The sequence below is a fragment of the Chlorocebus sabaeus genome, chromosome 13 (genome assembly GCF_047675955.1).
Source record: "Chlorocebus sabaeus isolate Y175 chromosome 13, mChlSab1.0.hap1, whole genome shotgun sequence".
Lineage (NCBI taxonomy): Eukaryota > Metazoa > Chordata > Mammalia > Primates > Cercopithecidae > Chlorocebus > Chlorocebus sabaeus.
Genome location: NC_132916.1, coordinates 46,490,611 through 46,496,461, shown reverse-complemented (window position 1 = coordinate 46,496,461; position 5,851 = coordinate 46,490,611). Strand labels below are relative to the sequence as shown.

Genomic DNA, 5,851 nt, shown 5'->3' with positions numbered 1-5,851 from the left:
GTCATTTCAATCATCTTTTGAGGGTCTTGGAACATATTCCCTAAGGATAAGGTGGTGACTTGACTTATATGTCTAATGGCATTTGTGGGTAGCAGTTGGCTGTGTGAAAATATAATCTCTTGTACTGGTCTAAAAACTCCTCAGAGGATTTTCAATCTTTGTTTCTTTTCTTTTCTTGCCTTTTTTTTTTTTTTTTTTTTTTTTACTAGGCAAAGAACTTTATTAACCTTTGTTTCAAACTTGATTTCAAACTTGATTTCAAACTTGATTTCAAACTTCTTCGGCTTAATTAGCTGCAAAGAATGAATTGTGTATAAACAAAAACTGAAAAGAGCTGCAGTGTCCAAGGGGCTTGGGCTTAAAAATATTAGAGATCTAGATTTTATCAGATCCATAAAGAAAAATTTCTTAAAAAGCCGTCATAATATAAAATAGCAGCTCCCAGTAACTTCTTCAAGTTTTATCTTCAGAAGTTGACTCAATTCAGTTTGCCTCATTCTTAGAAGCCTCATCAAAATTCTCCACAAGATCTGGAACTTCATCATCATCATCCTCTCCAGTAGCCAGCGGTGCTTTTCCATCCACAGATTGTTTGGGCAGAGCTTCGGCCAGTCTCCTTAAACTAGTCAGACTATCTGCGCCAAGCTGGTTTAAGATGCTGGGTAGCATTTCTGTCAGCTGCTTCGTCTCAGCATGGCCTGTAATGGTGAAAGTGTTCGCTGCCAGAGATGCCTGAACTTTAGGGTTGTTAAAGTAGATCACTGTTCCTTGGTTTGTAAACATATCACCTCTTCAATACCGGAGATATTGTTTACCCCTAACTTCTTTAAGGAGAACTGAAGCTTTTTATCATCTGCTGTGGCTGTTCTATGAACCACCTTCTTCTTTCTGCGAGCAGTTCCTTTCCCACCAATGCGCACTTGTGCCTGCAGTTTGGCGAGTTTTTCCTGGTTCATGATTGTTTCTTTCATCTTGTCGGAGCGAATAAGGGGCCGCGCGGGGGACTAGGGTTGGTGCTCAAGGGGTCTCCGGTGGACCAGCTGAGATTAGGCGCACACGCGCGGGGACGCAAGATGGCAGCTCAATCTTTGTTTCTAACACATTTTAGCAGGATTCTAAAATACTATTGATGAGTTTAAGCTTTGTATTATGAGAACCAATTAAGTCAATGAGGGCAAAGAAGCATTCAATTTAGATTCTTGCAGCTTGCCATGTAAAGATTATTTTTATTATGAAAGGGAAATAGGGAATAGAAATAATCTCTTATGAGGAAAAAAAGGGGAAAGGTCCTAAGGAATCCCAGTATGAATTTGCAGCTAGAACTTCAGAAGATTAAGGGCAACCATTCTCCCACTCAGCATCACAAAAGAGTGTATTCAGATAGGAGGAGCCATAATGCAGGAAAATATAAAAGACCGGTATGGAATTGTGTGGAATGTGTCAAGAGCCTGGTAGGAAATACAAAATGGGAATTTGTAAAAGTTGTATTCTGGGTAAGATCTATTTGATGTGTGTTATAGTATGATTTTCACAGATGATTGTGAGAAGGGAAATTTTGGATTTTTATTTTGTGTCAAGTAGCACAATTGTCAAACTGGAAAAATGCAACAGGACTTTTTCTTTGCAGGTGTTTCATTTCCATTTACTAATACTGATAAGAGAAGTCCATAACTGAAATTTAGTAATTTTATAAGAGAGTTTCGAATTTTATAAATTTTTTTTCTTTCGATTGGGAAAAATTTTGTTAGTACTTGAGTGGATAAAAAACATACTTAGATATCACTCATTTTTAGTTATTTATGAAATTCTTACTATGAATTTATTGAGTGCCTGCCATGTGCCAGGCACTGTGTTTGGGGCTGCAAATGTAGCAGTGAACAGTCAGATCTGTTTTCTGCTCTCTGAAATTAACGTCTTCCACGAAAGATGGCCACTGAAGGAATCATAATAAAGTGACCATTCTTGGGATGAGGAAATATGGAAGCAACAGAAAGTGAGAGGAGGCAGAAATCCAGATATTAGGAAATTCTGGGTACACAGGAAAAGGATCAGAGAATGTTTAGTCTAAATCTGGTAGAATGATGAACTGTGCTCCCAAAGGGAGCTTCTTATATTTGTATTTAAAAACTGCTATCAAGGTTCAGGAATTTCCCTGTTTAGAAGATTTTTATGCCACATATTCTAAGCTAAAATACCAACTTTTAAAATCCAACAAACTTTCATTTGGTATTCGTGGTCTTATGAAATAATATGAATGAATCCATGCTAAAACATGAGAAAAAATAAAGGTAATTAGAATATATTTCTATGCTTTCTTAATTTCTCTTTCTTGTTTCAAAAAACAAACAAAAAACTAATGAAACAAAGCAGAAAAAGCCAAACAACCAACCCAGTTTATTGTAAAATAATTTGTTATGATGTGTCTTCTTGCTGTGAAACATTGTAGTTTTAAAATTCAGAAGGGCCTATTTTTACCTTTAGTCTATAAAAAATCGCAGTTGACAATATCATTGTCGATTTAATAAAGTTAAAATAATGCATATAATAAATTGTTTTTTTTTCCTGTTTTGTGGTAAAATATCCTTTTTGTGCAAAATGTTTTCTATCAATATTGTTTTCCTCACAAGCTACCCCATGATTAGTATCAGTTATGCTTCATGGTACATTTAGCATCTTAAGCCATAGCCATGTTAATTGCGAAATGTTTAATTTCCAGGGAAAGATGTCGATTTTGAATATAATCTCATGCATATAAGTTGTTAACCTGAAGTGTGACGAGAAGCATTTGTTCAGGGTGCTCCAAACACTGGAAGGGGTAGGAGAGGATGGAGAGGAAGGAAGAAGGAAAGGACATGAGGAAGAAATGATGTTTATTCGCTAATGACAATTAAGGAGTTTTATTAAATATCCCAACACAAAGTATGTAAAATGGCCTAGGGCAGTATGTATCAAAATGTAGTATCTGTACCATCTGAGACCTTTTAAAGAGGCAGATTCTGATTTACAGTACAGGTCCAGAGTCTGAGATGATAAATTTCTAACCAACTTCCACAAACTGCTGGTCTGTGGAGTAGCCAGGGTCTAGAGGTGTGATTTGAACTTTGGTTTGTGTTAGAAACACCTGTGGAAATGGAAAAGATCTTGACACTCAGGCCACACTTCTGAACAAATAAATTAGAATTTCTGGTGCTGAGACTCAGGCTTCAGCATTTCTTAAATCTCTCCCAGGATATAGCAATGTGCAGCTAGACTTGAGAAACCACTAGTCAGAAGATGATTGCCCCTTATCATTGGCAAGAGCTGGTGTATTCACTCCAGTGGTGCTTTAGAATCACTTATAATCTGGGGGTCAAATTACTCCATTACAACAGACTGCAGTTGAGAAACCAAAACATGCACCACATTATTTAAATAAAAACATATCCAGTATACATAGGATACTTTTGGCGTCATAGATTCTCAGAAATGATATTGTTTCTGTCTTTGCTTAATTTTGCTATTGAGTTCCTGTGTATAAGTACATACTGGGAATGACAGTTAAAGCAAGAAAAATAAGCCATTAGGTTTCTCACTGCATGAGCCTAGAGTGACTGGAAGACTGATTTCTTCACATTGACTTATCTGATCTTCTTAGGGATGGCAGAATTTCAGGGAACAAAGCCTTAAATGCTGGTCCTAACTTCTCCTGGTTCATTCCATAGAGAGTAAGTTTCTTCTGAGGATAGTTCTTCTGACAGCCAGGATTACTCCTACTTTCCATATACACAGAAAAGTATCAATCTTAATTTGTTTAATGTAGCACTGATGTTAGAATTGCTTTCCTTTGTTCAAACTAACTGCATTTGTCAATGTTTTTAACTATAAGCAGCTAAAAAGGAGTCTGGGTGAATTAAACAGAAAATAATTTATTTAAATGGGTGACGGTGCACTCACAGGACCAATGGCCATCAAAAGAACCAATTCAAGGCTGAATGTCCAGGAACAATGCCCCAACCACACTGTAGAACTGTTTGAAGGGGAATTGTTGCTGCTGCTGCTAGATGTTAGAATATTCTCTGCTACCATTTTGCACCAGAAACACAACATTGCAGCCACTTTGTGATTTGGGGTGGAAGATCAAAATTCTTATCACTGCTTAGAAACAATGGATTTCCAGCAAGGCTGTAGTACCAAGAAAGTTTGCTTTCTCTTCCCCGGTATCCTAAGTTTTTATTTACACCTCACTCAGAAAAATAGAAGTAGCAGTGTTTTTGTTCATGCCCTGGTGGTAGCTGATTACCTCCCACATGATGCCCCCACTGGGGGAAATGGCTTATCCTGATATCCTGCATTCCTATATCTTTCTCTTGAGTACCTAGTAGAAGACCATGGAAAAGACTGTGTGTGTGAGAGTAAATTACCTTCTACCTGAGGCTCTAAGTTACTCCAAATTGTTCCATTAGCCCATACTTGGCCTTCAGGAATTTGTTAAAGTTATAGCTTATTTATTCTTGCTTACTTTTTATGGAAGTGATCACTTCCTCCTGTGCTCTGCCAAATGGTTCATTTGTCCAGCCTCTCTTCAGAGGGTCTGGTCACACTTTGAAATTCAGTTTAGTTTGTTTTCTTATTACCTGAGGTCTCTGATGGGTTTGACATATATATATATATATATATATATTTTTTTTTTGGTAGATTAACTGGCTTTTCTTGTTTTTAGGATGACAGTGATGTTCTTTTGCAGCGTTCTACATTCTATGCTGAAGTAAAATCCATTACCATTATTTTTAAAAATTTAGACATTATATTGTCTTTCTGGATTCACAGCCAATTTCTACCAGGGGTACAAGGATTTTTAAAAAATTAAGAAAAGAAAAATTGTCTTTTATACACACCCACATATTTACCATTTTTACTACTTGTCATTTCCTTGAGTTTCAATGATTTTCATCTGGTATATTCACTTCTGTTCAGCCCAAGGAACTACTTTTAGCATTTTTTTTTGACACAAATCTGCTGGCAACTAATTTTGCCAAAAGTTGTGTATCTAAACATAACCTTATTTTTCATTTTTTGGGAAGACATTTTACCAGATACAGAATTCCATGTTGTCAGCTTTTCAAGTCACTAAATATATTGTTCCATTGTCTTTTTTCTTTGTTTTTAAAAATAAAACTGGAAGTCCTTTGTTATTCCCATTAATATATCTCTGTATATAACATATCTTTTCCTTTGGTTGCTTTTAAAATCATTCTCTATAGCTTTGGTTTTCAGCAGTTTGACTACCATGTAAGTACTTGTTTCTTTTCTCCTCTTATCATACAAAGAGTGCTTTTTAAAAATGTTATTTAACCAATTTGTAGTTTGCTGAGTGTTTTAGTCTGTTTGTGCATTGCTATAAAAAATACCCATGGCTGGATAACTTATAAAGAAAAGAGGATTAATTGACTCAGTCTGTACACAAAGCATGGTTCTGGCATCTGCCTGGGTTCTGGTGAGGCCTTAGAGATTTTTCTTATTGCCAAAGGTAGAGTAGGAGCTAGCATGTCACATGGTGAGCGGGGAGCAAGATGGAAAAGGGGAGGTCTTAGACTCTTTTAAAGAAACAGATCTTGCATGAACTAACTGAGCAATAACTCACTCATCACCAAGGGGATGGCTCTAAGTCATTCGTGAGGGATCTACCCCCATGACCCAAACATCTCCTACTAGGTCCCACATTTCAACATGAGATTTGGAGGGGACAAGCATCCAAACTATATAATTCCAGTCCTGTGCACTGCCCCCTCAAGATCTCATGTTCTTCTTACCATTCAAAATACAATCATGTCTTCTCAATAGTCCCCCAAAGTCTTAACTTGTTCCAACATCA

At 36.7% G+C, this 5,851-nt stretch overlaps 1 pseudogene; it reads right to left on the bottom strand.

Annotated features, from left to right (window-relative positions):
- Nucleotides 1-408: 408 nt before the first annotated feature.
- LOC103241010 (transcription factor BTF3 pseudogene) lies at nucleotides 409-1,063 on the bottom strand (annotated as a pseudogene).
- Between the last annotated feature and the right edge of the window lie 4,788 nt (nucleotides 1,064-5,851).